We start from the raw sequence: 13061 nt of genomic DNA on the forward strand, positions 1-13061 counted from the left end.
ACATAGTAGGGTCGCTTTGTGAAAACATCTAAATAGTTAATTATAGAGATGTAAGAGAAAAGAAAGAAAGTTGCTCAATTGCACGTGTGAGAAAATCAAGCCAAGTTTCATCATAAAAAGGCAAATGAGTCTCACAGTTGTAACACACAATACATATATTTGTCCACACCTCTGCATTTTCTCTCAAATAGAGTTTTGTATTTTCAAATCACTTTGCGTTTGTTTGAAAGTCGAGTTTTTCTTTGCAAAGCAGATTGCGCTTATTTGCAAAACACTGGATTTGTTTGATGAATACTGGCACAAAATTCGCTCCATATATAGGGGGCGATTTCGGATACAGCCCTGGTTTATACTCGACGCGTCCGTACGTTTTTTTTTTTTTGTTTTTTTTTATTGCTGAAATCAAGAACATACAAAATAGTACAAAATGCAAAATACCCACATAACACTTGAACAGACAATAATAAAATAAAAAAGTAAAAAAATACATTAAAAAATAAATAATAAAAAAAGAATAATAATATAATTATTCCAAAAAAAAGTTACATGTGGACCAGAACGTCTCAGGTTACATATGTCAGCGTGAGTGTGTCGTTCCCTACTCAGGGAACCATGGTTACATATGTTCCCTTTCGAGGGAACTTCGAACTGCATCCTCTAGGGGTCGCTATGGGGAACGGAATACCCACGCCACCATGCTGAGGGGAGTGCAAGCCAAGCACACAAAGGCGAGCACTAAGTACCAACTCTACCCGGCTAAGGGAGTTGCCCCTGGGACGGTTCGACGGCTTTCAGTGACATTATCCCCTTTGGCCAAAAACCTGAGCTGCATACCCCAAAACTTACCTGTTAGGGGCCGGGCCTCCTGGACCCAGGGTAGAGCTCAAAGGCTTGGAATCAGAAGCAGAGATTCCTTAAAGGGGATACGACCAAGCGCCTAGGATAGTAACTAGGTCTTGGCCTGTCACCCAGGGGCTACTGCTTGCTCTGCATGAGTTCGCTGAAGGAATTGCCTCAACAGATCCTTGGTAGCAACACCCTGTTCAAGTCAGTATCACTGGGGATACATAGGTAGAGTGGGGCCCAAGGTAAAAAACGGGACCTGACCGACTCAAAGAAAGGGCACGAAGCCGCAGCGCGTAACCCATACCATACAGGATTTTAGAAAGATCGCAAAACAATTGGTGTGCGATCTTACCACAACCTGGCTTTCAGAAAGTGCACAGAGACTACCGTGCGCACTTACCATAACATGGATTTGAAACACTGTTCTGAAGAGCGGAGAACCCAACTCTCAGCACGAGAGGGAACTCAGACGCTCAGAAGGGAGCGGCATGCTCATAGGTGACCCTCTAAGGTGAGGGGAGCAATGCTAGCTCGACCAACAACATAGCTCTGGAGAGCGGAGAACCCAACTCTCAGCATGAGAGGGAACTCAGACGCTCAGAAGGGAGCGGCATGCTCGTAGGTGACCCTCTAAGGTGAGGGGAGCAATGCTAGCTCGACCAACAACATAGCTCTGGAGAGCGGAGAACCCAACTCTCAGCATAAGAGGGAACTCAGACGCTCAGAAGGGAGGGGCATGCTCATAGGTGACCCTCATGGTGAGGGGAACAACGCCAGCTCGACCCACAAGGAGAGCATATGGGACACAGAGCTCTAGGGGAGCGGAGAACCCAACTCTCAGCATGAGAGGGAACTAAGACGCTCAGAAGGGAGCGGCATGCTCATAGGCGACCCTCATGGTGAGGGGAGCAACGCCAGCTCGACCCACAAGGAGAGCATATGGGACACAGAGCTCTAGGGGAGCGGACAACCCAACTCTCAGCATGAGAGGGAACTCAGACGCTCAGAAGGGAGCGGCATGCTCATAGGTGACCCTCTAAGGTGAGGGGAGCAATGCTAGCTCGACCAACAACATAGCTCTGGAGAGCGGAGAACTCAACTCTCAGCATGAGAGGAATCTCAGATGCTCAGATGGGAGCAGCATGCTCATAGGTGACCCTCAATAGTGAGGGAAGCAATGCCAGCTCGACCAACAAGGAGAGCATAGGGCTGAATGACGGAACTCTGGAGAGCGGCCACTGGCCTAAAAAGCCGGTAAGCCCTCCAGAGAAGCTGCCACAAAACTATTGGGCTCTACTTAAACCCTAGCAGGGGAGATGCACACTCTAGGCAAGGGCTCAGGGCGATTGCTACTTAAAAACCCTTGGAAGGGGAGCAGTCCCTAAGCTAGCACATAGATATCCTCAGATAGCCATGCACCTTCTCAAACCAAAGAAACTGAAGTAAAAAGACCCGCAGGTCCTGGAACTGCAGCGTTGTCAGTGTGGAACACATAAATACCAGTAAACAGTAGAACTGGATCGTACTCACCCATCCATGGTTCCTGCGCATGAGATCAGTCCCGGAGGCAAAATCCGAAGAGTCGGGTCCGGACCATCAGTAAGGTAGTTTCTATGAAGCATAGAACTTAACCAAAACATCATAAGTCCAGCATAGAGACTGCAATGATTTTAAAGCGCAGGTTTCTATCTTGGTCCCCACCCAACCTCGGTCAGGTGGAATAAAACGGTGGTTGCAGGGGAATTAGAGAGGGGAAGATAAGGGCAGATGACAGGCCCCCCGAGGAAAGGGAGTAGATGTTTCAATTCTTACTCTGGTCCGGACGAGAGTGTTGAGAACGCTTCGTCTGGATCACCTCCCTCAGGTCTTGCCTACCTCTGTTTGACCCGCACCTCCCACTAGCCCTACCCGCAGGCAGGGGAGGGGCACGAGTCGTGACACTAGCCTTCTGTGCCCATCTCTGATCCCCAGATGGAGATGGGCCAGGACCCCTGCCTTGTTCGGGCTCAGACCTGGACCTTCTTGGAATGAAGGTTTTGAAGGCCGCTGAGCGCGCCTTCGCCTCCCTAAACTTCTCGACCACCGTCTCAACGGAGGTACCGAAAAGCTCGGAAGGCGAGACTGGAGCATCGAGAAGAAAGCCCTTCTCTTTCTTCCCAACATCTGCCAGATTCACCCACAGATGTCTCTCCGTTACCACCATGGCCGCCATAGACCTGCCCATAGCAGTGGCGGCCTGCTTAGTGGCACGGTGAGCCAAATCCGTGGTGCAACGCAGCTCAGCTACTTCATCAGGTGACAAGCCCTGACCCTTATCCAGGTCCTTCAGCAGATCAGCCTGGTAAGCCTGAAGCACCGCCATCGTGTGCAACGAAGCGACAGCCTGACCTGCTGCTGCGTATGCCCTGCCATTTAAGCGAGATGTTTCCTGAAGGGGCTTAGATGGCAAGGAGGGAGCCTTGAGAGAGGATGTCTCGCCCACAGAGAGATAGCTGGCCAGCGTCTCTTCCACAGGGGGCATCCCCTCATAGCCGTTTTCACGCATCCCCTCAATGTTAGCATAACTGGTATGCTGAAACCTATGAATGCGAGAGGAAAATGGCTTTTTCCATTCCCTCTCAACCTCCGCATGGAGATCAGGAAGAAATGGAAGGCTCACTCGAGCTGGGGGGCTATGGCCAGAAAGATAACGCTCATCGAGACGACCCCGCGGCGCCACCATCTTGGCCCGCTTCCACGGCAAGTCCAACAGTTCGTCATACGCAGGACAGGAGGATTGAGAGGGCTCAGTCTCAACTTCTTTGCTCTCAGACATCTCCTGCTCTTCCTGGGCATAACCCAGCAGAGCACTAGCCGCTGGATCAGATGATGTCAGAGAGATCGCATTATAGTCATCCAGCGACTCACTCTCGTTCGCGGCCGACGAGCGCGAGAAGGAAAGCCCCCTCTCTAACTCACGAGCCAGTTCCGCCTGCGAGCCCCACGAGCTCATTGTCCTCCGTGCCTCAGCAGCAGTGGGTTTCGAGCCGCGGGAAGCAGACGGCTGTCCCTCCTTCCTCGAAAAGTGAGACAGACGAGAGCGCAGCTTTCTCATAGAAAAAAGCTCACAGTGCACGCAGATTGCCCCCTCGAGAACATCGCGTGCGTGCTCCTCGCCCAAACAAAAGATTTCGCGCAAAGATCGTGTGTGTTCTAGGAACGTTCCCTGTAGGTAATTTTTTTAATAACCTAAAGAGAACGTTCTGGGAACGTTCCCTGCAGGTAATTTTTTTTTGTTTAATTTTACAACCTAAAAAGAACGTTCCCAGAACGTTCCCTGCAGGTTATTTGAAATTTTTATTTTTATAACCTACAGAGAACGTTCCCGGAACGTTCCCTGCAGGTTATTTTTAGGTTTAATTTTATAACCTAAAAAGAACGTTCCCAGCAGGTTATTTGAAAGTTTTATTTTTAGAACCTAAAAAGAACGTTCCCAGAACGTGCAGGTTATTTTTAGTTGTCATAACCATGTAAACTAGTTAAAACTTTGCAGATTTTTGGGATTAGTCTAATGCTGAAATGTGTATTTTTTTAAATCATAAACAAACTATTTTTGCAGAATTTCATGTCTGAAATAAGCTTTTAATAAAGTGTAGACATCAAAGTAGTCAAATCGCATTATAGTGATAATATAATTCCAATTTTATAGCTGAAATTAAGCTGAGGTTGAGCATAGTCTGAAAAGCATAAACACTGGGTTTGTTTGTATGTTTCTTAACAGCCGCCTCTGATCTGCACGCGCGTCCAGCACGCGCTTCCCCAGCACGTGCTTTTCTCCTGTGTTCCATATAAAGCCGCGCACTCGCATTTAAAAATTAACGGTCATTTTGTTTTACTGACTGACTAACACTCGTTTATTGATCTCTTTACTGAATAATTACTTATAATTATTAAATATTCGAGAGTAAATATTGTGATTTCAGGGAGATTTGACAAGTAATTGAAGAGAACATGATAATAACCAAGTTTTTGATTACGGTCCAAAAGAGAAAATTCAGTGGTAAGAAATGAATGTAATATTAAAGTCAAATAAATGTTATTAATTTTTAATGTCTGTAAAAATAAAATTCGCATTCTTAAAACCCAATATTTTGTTGAAGTCAGCTAACACACGACGTAACTGTTACGTAACCTATTGGTAATTTTTGGTAATTTCATGACTTACCAACTGGCAACGTCGGCAGTACGTCCTCCTAACGTAACAGGATAACCAAGAACGTCCCAGAGAGGTACTCTAATCGTAATATATTGGTAACTTCATGACTTAGTGGCAACGTAACTGCAACGTTGTATGCACGTAATTTCATTACCATAATTTTTGTACGTTCTTTATGCTCTCTGATTACCATAATGCTATTTAAAAAGTGTGATTAAACTAACTTCAGACACAAGATTGAACGTTCCTTCTTATAAAATGTGTTTCTTTTCACCAAGTCAGAATATGGACGATTGCTTTTAATATGCCTTTGTATAGCCCTATTAATAAATTCACATCAATTACACCCATACAGCACTGTTAAATATGTTGAAATATATTTTGAAAATATATTTTAAAAATACATAAAACAAAGTTAAAAAATTGTTCCTCACGATACATGTGTAAATATGTGTACGAAAAAATTAATTCCTATGCCCTAGTTTTTAATGAATGTTTTTTCAATGTTGTTTCTACACCACGTTTACCATTTCTAAAGCTATTATATTATATTATTTACGTATAATTCTGCGTGACTTCTACGTGCTTTAATGGGCGCGCGAGCTGAACTGGAGTGGAGGAAGTCACCATGGAAACGGGGCGGCAGCTCAACTGTCAAGCAGCAACTTCGTCTTTCACTGTTGTTTTTACTAATTTCAGGTAAGTTTAGTCTCTAAAATTACACAAATAGTACATACAAGCGTTCCTGACACTTTCTTTCACGTAAATGACACGCTTCCGTTGAATATTTACTTTACAGAAATGGTTTAGTGTCTTCAGAAAAAGTCCGTTAGCATCTCAACCGTGAGCTAACTATAAGAGATAACGTTAACTATAGACTTGAGCTCTTGTTTATGAAAGTTTGGGCTTTTAATGTAATCTTATGTGTAGATATGATTATGCTGGCAGTTTGTCAACGGATGAAGTAAGCTAACGTTAATTAATTTAAACTAAAAGTATGCACTGTACAGTTAATCGGATACGTCACTTACATGGAGCGTGAAAATGTGCTGAAACTGAAAACAGGTTTTGATCTTTCATGTTAAACACATATTGATACCACTTGTTCTGTGATTTCAGAAGCGTCAGAAAAAACCCTCTATTACACAGAAGTTCCTGATTTTAACATTTCTGAAGGGAGCTGCTGACAGAGAAATACACATCACAGGTGATCTGATATCGCCTATATCACCAAGCATCTGTAATTTTCTTTTGCAAAATTATATATATATATATATATATATATATATATATGTGAGTGTGTGTGTGTGTGTGTGTGCGCGTTTGTTTGTTTGTTTGCTTGTTAGTTATTTTAAAAGGGCTTTGATGTCCAAACATAAATAACACTGTAAGAGCATTACTAAATAAGTAAACCTAAAAATGTACATTCTGTTATTAAATTGTACATTCTGTAAATTATTATTTTTCTTTTCTGCATTTCACCTCTGCTATATTTTAAATAAACCTGGCATTGTGACAGATTGTTTATGTTCCTAGATTCTTCCATGCTGACGGCCGTGCACAAGAGTTAGAGCGTATCTCCTGTCGAAGAACATCTCTAGACATTATGAACCCTCTGTCTAGTAAGTAATACCTCAAATATACACTACCTAAAGTTTAAGGGTCAGATTTGTCATGTATTAGTATTTTTTGCTCACCACTGCTGCATTTATTTGATTAAAATACAGTAAAACAGTAATATTTTAAAATTACCATTTTTTAATAACAATTTCCTATCTCAGTATGTTTTAAAAAGTGATCAAAGCTGAATCTACAGTCTTCAGTGTCACATGATCCTTCAGAAATCATGCTTTGAAAACAAGAATAAATTACATTTTACAATATATTCATATAGAAAACAGTTATTTTAAATAATAATATTTCACAACATTACTGTTTTTATTTATGATCAAATAAAGGCAGTTTTCTTGGTGAACATAAGAGACTTATTTCAAAAACATAAACTGACCACAAACTTTAATAACACAAGTGATTTGAATATTAATTCATTTATTCTAATAAAATGCAAGAAGCTTTTAAAAATATTAACGTAAATAGTCATTTTTTCCTCTGGTGATTTGTATTGTATACCCATAATGCAATGCACAGTGCCTTAGATTCCCATTCTCTATCTCCAAGCTTCACGCTCTCACACCATGTCTACAATGGATGCGACAAAGTGACTGTTAAAAATCATTTGAACTTTTTGTCAGTATGTCATAAATAGAACGAGGCATCAGATTACTGTCAGGGATTTGTTGTGTCGTGCCGCACTGCATCCAGTGTAGACAACATCATATAATAATAGGTTATATTGTATTTTGTTGCGCCGTCCAGTGTAGACACGGTGTTAGAAATCTTATTAAATATCGTTACATATGATGTATGTATGATGCCATCCATAACTGATAGAACGTTTCTATTTCAGAGACTGAAAATCATCAATAAACCAAAAGGTAATTATAACTTATTTCAAGAATAAGAATAAGAATAACAAGAATAAATAAAATGCATCTGTGACTTAATATTGCTTCTTATTTTTCAGTGAAAGTTGAAAGTTCTCATTAAACACATTGCTTTCTTCTCATCTTTGTGCATTTTCAGATGTTGTGCATATTTATGAATCAAAATTTTTAACTTTATCTTTCTTTAACTTTTTAACATCAAATTAACATATTAATTGGTTGTCTTCTTTCTCTTTTTTTAGTTTGGTTTAGCTCCAACCCCAATTAAGCAGACCTGAGCAGCTGATCAAGGATCACCAGAAACTCTGCAGAAGGTTGGTCCTCCATGCCCAGGACTGGACACCAGTGTTGTAAGTCATCTATCTAGAAGTCATCCTGCCTCTCTGAATTGTCATGTTCAGAATAGATTGCAGGAGATCTCAACATTGTCTCTCAAGGTCCACTTACATGCAGAGTTTTGCTCAAACATAGTGCAGTGCACCTGAACAAACTAATCAAGTTTTTCAGTTTTACTAACTATAAAGTCACAAACAGGTGAGTGTGATCAGGTGTGGACCTAAACTCTGGGTGTCAATCACTCAGGTCCCTTGCTCAGTAGTCAGTGGTTAAGGGCTGTCTCAGTCACAAAATTTAGTTTGCTCCCTAAAAAAATATGCAATATTTGACTCATATTCAACGATGCTATTATCTTTTTTCCCCTTTTGTTTGTGTGTCAATCACAGCTAAATAAAACCAAAGGCCATTCAGCCACAGGTCACTGCATCTTTTGCTGTGTAAGTTTTTTTTTTTTTTTTAATGTCAAACACATTTTCAGTATTTATATTTGGTTTGGTTTGTATAACCATTTTAGAGTCACCGTTTCGGTACGGTTCTTGTGTACTATCCTTTTAACATTTCAGCAGCTGACTTTTTTTTGTACTTGCATAGTAATTTTAATTGTACCACATTTGCAATGCATATTGCAACCAAAGACTTAAACTACTTCAGTCTATGTGCATTTAATTATTTAATACACGAGTTTCACAATTTGAGTTGAATTACTGAAATAAATGAACTTTTCCACAACATTCTAATTTATTGAGATGCACCTGTATATAGCAGGGCTCCAGACTAACTTTTTAGAGCAGTGGCACCAGCGCCACTGAGTTCTACAGATGGTGGAGCCAGAAGCAGATTTGGTAAAGCTGGGGTGGTGTGTGGGGTATTAAAAATAAAGATAATTAAATCATAAAATTATTATAATTTTGCGTTAATAAGTGTAGTTACTAGTAATATTACACATTTATTTCTTGGTAATGCACATTTGACAGTAAAGCACTGAGTTTGAATTGGGAAGCACAAAATTTACTTTTATTAACAACAGTAACGTGCAAAATGTAAGTTTTATATAGAAAATTAACATATTCTACTCTTATTAAATGTACCATTATTTGTTTGTAGTATTATATGGAACTGACCAACAACTTCAGTGATTATAAAAGGAGCTCTCTTGCTTTGTGTGATTCAGTCAGAGGAGTTTGTTTTTCAGTGCACTTTGTGACTTTTCTTACTTCATACACAAAAAAGAGCAAATATTTTACAAAATTTGATTTCTTGATGATTTAACATTTTATAATAGTGATTTTATAATTTCAAAATATAAAGTAAAAAGTACAAATGAATAACTAATAAGCCTATAAGTGTTCCTCTGCCACCATCTACTGGTTATAGTGGTAATTTGATGCCCCTTTTTTTATTTTTTTTTATTTTACAAGTGTTTGTTTACCACAAACTATATTTTGGTCATTCCTTTAAAAATAACATTTTAATTGTATGCTTTTTAAAGTTTTAAAGTGCTGTAAATAGTTGTGAAATACTTAAATGTGCTTGAATTTCTCTCTCAAAAGGTTGTACAAACCCTAAAATGCATAATGTAATGAAATTCAACTATTTCTGCCACAACACCACGGTTATAGTTAGCGTTACTACTTCTGGTTATATGTCAGCGTTGTTTGACCTGTTTATAACAGATTTCTATGCAGAATTTGAATGCTTCTCACTGGATCTTGCAGCACTGTGCAGTAACAGTGTCGCGAAATCAACACTGCTTCCTGAGTAAACCTGTTCTGAGCTCGGAGAAGTTTGATTGCTCTGCGCTGATCCGAGCTGATAAATGGTCCGTGCTGCACAGCTCAAACGAGTAGCGCGGTTTCACTAGCTTTTGTTTCGCTTGATGTTTCTCATATGCAACAGAAATAGCAGCGCTTATGAGGTGGGGCAACGTAGTGGTCATGCTAGTGTGATTGCTCACAAAATTTAGTCGCACCGGCAGAAAAAACGGTCACAAAATGCAACCATTTGGTTGCAGTCTGGAGCCCTGTATAGGAAGTGACCAAAAACTGTGTTGAAAATTCTAGAAAATTGTTCTTATCCTGTGAGTCCCCACTCTTTTGTGCCCTGAGGTGGAAATGCCCAAACAGTAGGGAAAACCCGTGTATACTTTAACATTTTGGACAACCATTGTTTTTTTATTATTATTATTTTTACATTTACATTTTGGTTATTGTTTTCTTTCTCAATTTAGATGCTGGTGAAAAAACCGCCAGGCTAAAGCATTCAAAGTGGAAACTTCTGTTGTGGCTCAATAATCCAGGATTGTGATGGTGGAAGGAGCAGAAGAACCAGAAGATCAGAGATCAGGCAGAGATCTACCGGTGCGCCTGAGGAAACAGATCTACCTCATGTCTTAGTTAAACCAAAAATTCTCATCACTCACCTACATGCCGTTCCGAACCTGTAAGACTTTTGTTCATCTTTGAAACATAAATGTATATCTTTTTAATGAAATCTGAGAAATTTCTGCCCCTCCATTTCACAGTTTATGCAACTACCACTTTCAAGCCTCAGAAAGGTAGTAAATACATCATTAAAGTAAACCCATGTGACTCCAGTTGTTTAACCTCAATTTATGAAGTGATATGAATGTTTTGTGTGCACAAAAAACTTTGCATTTTTATTTACAAAATAACATGTTCACGAGAGCACCATGATGCATCACTGTTGGGTTGGCATGAGAGCTGGCCATCTCATGGTGCTTTTGTGAAAATGCTTTGGAGATTTGTGAATAAAGACATACTATTTTTGTTATTGCTGTTTTTATGCGTACACATGGCATCTGTTAAAAATATCTTCATTTGTGTTCTGCACAAAAGGGTCTTATGGGTTTGGAGCGACATGAGGGTAAGTAATTAATGACATAATTTACATTTTTGGGTGAAATATGTTCTAATGTGGCTATAATTGGTCATTGTTATGTTTTATAAACATTTTCAATATTTTAAAGATTTATTGTTTTGAAAAATGATGTTTATACAGTCTACTTTTGTTGGTAACACTTTACAATAAGGTGTCATTTGTTAACATTAGTTAATGTATTAACTAACATGAACAAACAATGAACAATGCATTTATTACACTATTTATTAATCTTTGTTAATGTTACTTAATGAAAATACAGTTGTTCATTGTTTATTCATGTTAGTTCACAGTGCATTAATGTTAACAAACACAACTTGTGATTTTAATAATGCATTAGTAAATGCTGAAATTAACATTAACTAAGATTAATAAATGCTGAATTCATTTTGAGTCTATTCATCATTCACAGCAGTTGAAAAAGCCTTTAAATTAGTTTGGGCATATGAGGACATAAATTAGGTTAAACTACTGCATGTCCGCCCATAGAAAATAAATAATTATAAACAAATTACCAGCTGATTACCAGCACACAACTATTGATCCGCAACGTTGCCACGACGTCGCAGTTACGAACTGGCGACGTCACAAAGTTACGTTGTGGCGACGTATACGCACCTTTCACTTTTCCGGTTGCCACGACGTAACTTTGGTCACCAGATTACGTTGCGGTTACGTAACAGTTACGTATTTTTGTTAGCTGGGTTGTTATTTGGTGCTTAAGAAACGTAAGATCTGGGTTATTATATGGTACACGGTAGTTATAATAAAGAAATCTTATATTAACGGATAATTCAGTCTCATTCAATGCTCCTTATGGTTAAATGTGCTCTGATTATCTTTAAATGATTAAACAATAGTTTGAAACAAGACATATAGTACTGATTATTGAGGTCCATATCTGTCCGTCTTTCATGCCGCTTATACTCTACTCGGGACGGGAGTGCTGGATGATTACTGACAGCAGCGGTATCGGAGTAAAGAGGTTAGGAGAACGTTCTGGGAACCTTAAGAGAACTTTCTTTCCTAGAACGTTCCCCTAACCTAAAGGGAACGTTCTATTTACGTTAAGAAAACTTTCCTGGCTAACCAATAGGGAACTTTCTGGGAACCAAAAATTGTTAGCTGGGGTTCATTGTTCATTCTGTGAATGAAGTAACGTTAGCCGCCTACATTTTTGTTGACAAAAAAGGCCTCAGCAATCTCTTTATCGTTGTATAAAAGTTATAAATATAGGCTATATATTAGTTGTGTGTGTGCGTGCGTGCGTTTAACACCTCATGGAAAAGGTATGAACTATCGTTAGGTCAGAAATACAGGGGTAAGTTCAGTTAACTTACTGTCTGTGTTCTGTGTGGCTTTGTAATGTTTTGTCATAATTATATCTTTTCGTACTAAAATTTATCTTTTAAGGTCTTTTTTTTTCTCCAAGTAAATGTCTGCGACGTGCCGAATCCAACAATAACTTTTTTTCGCGCTCTTTTTTCCTCAGGTAACGTTAGCTGCATTAGCTACCCTTAACGTTAAACCACAATATTGCAGGTATGTAATATTATTCTTAAATGGTATGTAATATTCTTAAATATTTTACTTAAAATGTTGTCTAAAGTTAGACTTAATCTCTCATGGTGTTTGAGGTCCTTCTTCCTCTGTTTTAGTGAATGCTTTTGTTGCTTTAATCAGAACACAAGTTTATCCATATTCTATCATTGAAGAAAGTAAAACATCATGACTTTACTTTATCAGGCTTATTAAGGGAAACAGCTAGTAAGATATATGATGATATTATTAAATTTGTGAAAGAAAGTAAATTATATAAAAGAATATAGCGTTTTGATTGTTTTTTTGTTTATTTATTATGGTTCATTTTCCAGTTTGTTTATTTGTTTTGCTTGGTTTTTATGTTCATTTATATTTAGTATAAAAGCAAATATCATGATCCATACTCCATTCCAGGTGGTGGCGGTAATGCGCCAATAAGCTAGGTTGCCAACCGCCAATAAACACCAAAGAAGAAGACGACAAGTTTATCCAGGTTAACAGTAAGTTAGAGAGGCCTGCGTCCAATGTTCCCTCTAAGCTTCGCCTGCGCGCGGCCGCGCACTTCTTTCACCGCAGCCGAGCATAGAAATAATGTGCCGCGCACACGCTAAAATGAGTTGGGAAAGCCATTTGATTATACTCTAGTTAAAACGAAAATTGCAATGCTCTGGTAAACCGCTATAGAGCTGGTGCCGCTATAGCGTTAGAGCCGGTGAATGCGGTGTACAGGTTTCATAGAA

General features: G+C 39.4%; 1 long non-coding RNA gene across 1 annotated transcript; it reads left to right on the forward strand.

The window, feature by feature from the left end:
* The first annotated feature begins 4690 nt into the window (after positions 1 to 4690).
* LOC131524580 (uncharacterized) lies at positions 4691 to 10981 on the forward strand. Its single transcript, XR_009267014.1, has 6 exons — positions 4691 to 5740; positions 6161 to 6248; positions 6578 to 6663; positions 7509 to 7536; positions 7788 to 7895; positions 10109 to 10981. It is a non-coding gene; the product is annotated as an uncharacterized LOC131524580 (long non-coding RNA).
* Positions 10982 to 13061: the final 2080 nt, after the last annotated feature.

This window comes from Onychostoma macrolepis, chromosome 02 (assembly GCF_012432095.1).
Source record: "Onychostoma macrolepis isolate SWU-2019 chromosome 02, ASM1243209v1, whole genome shotgun sequence".
NCBI lineage: Eukaryota > Metazoa > Chordata > Actinopteri > Cypriniformes > Cyprinidae > Onychostoma > Onychostoma macrolepis.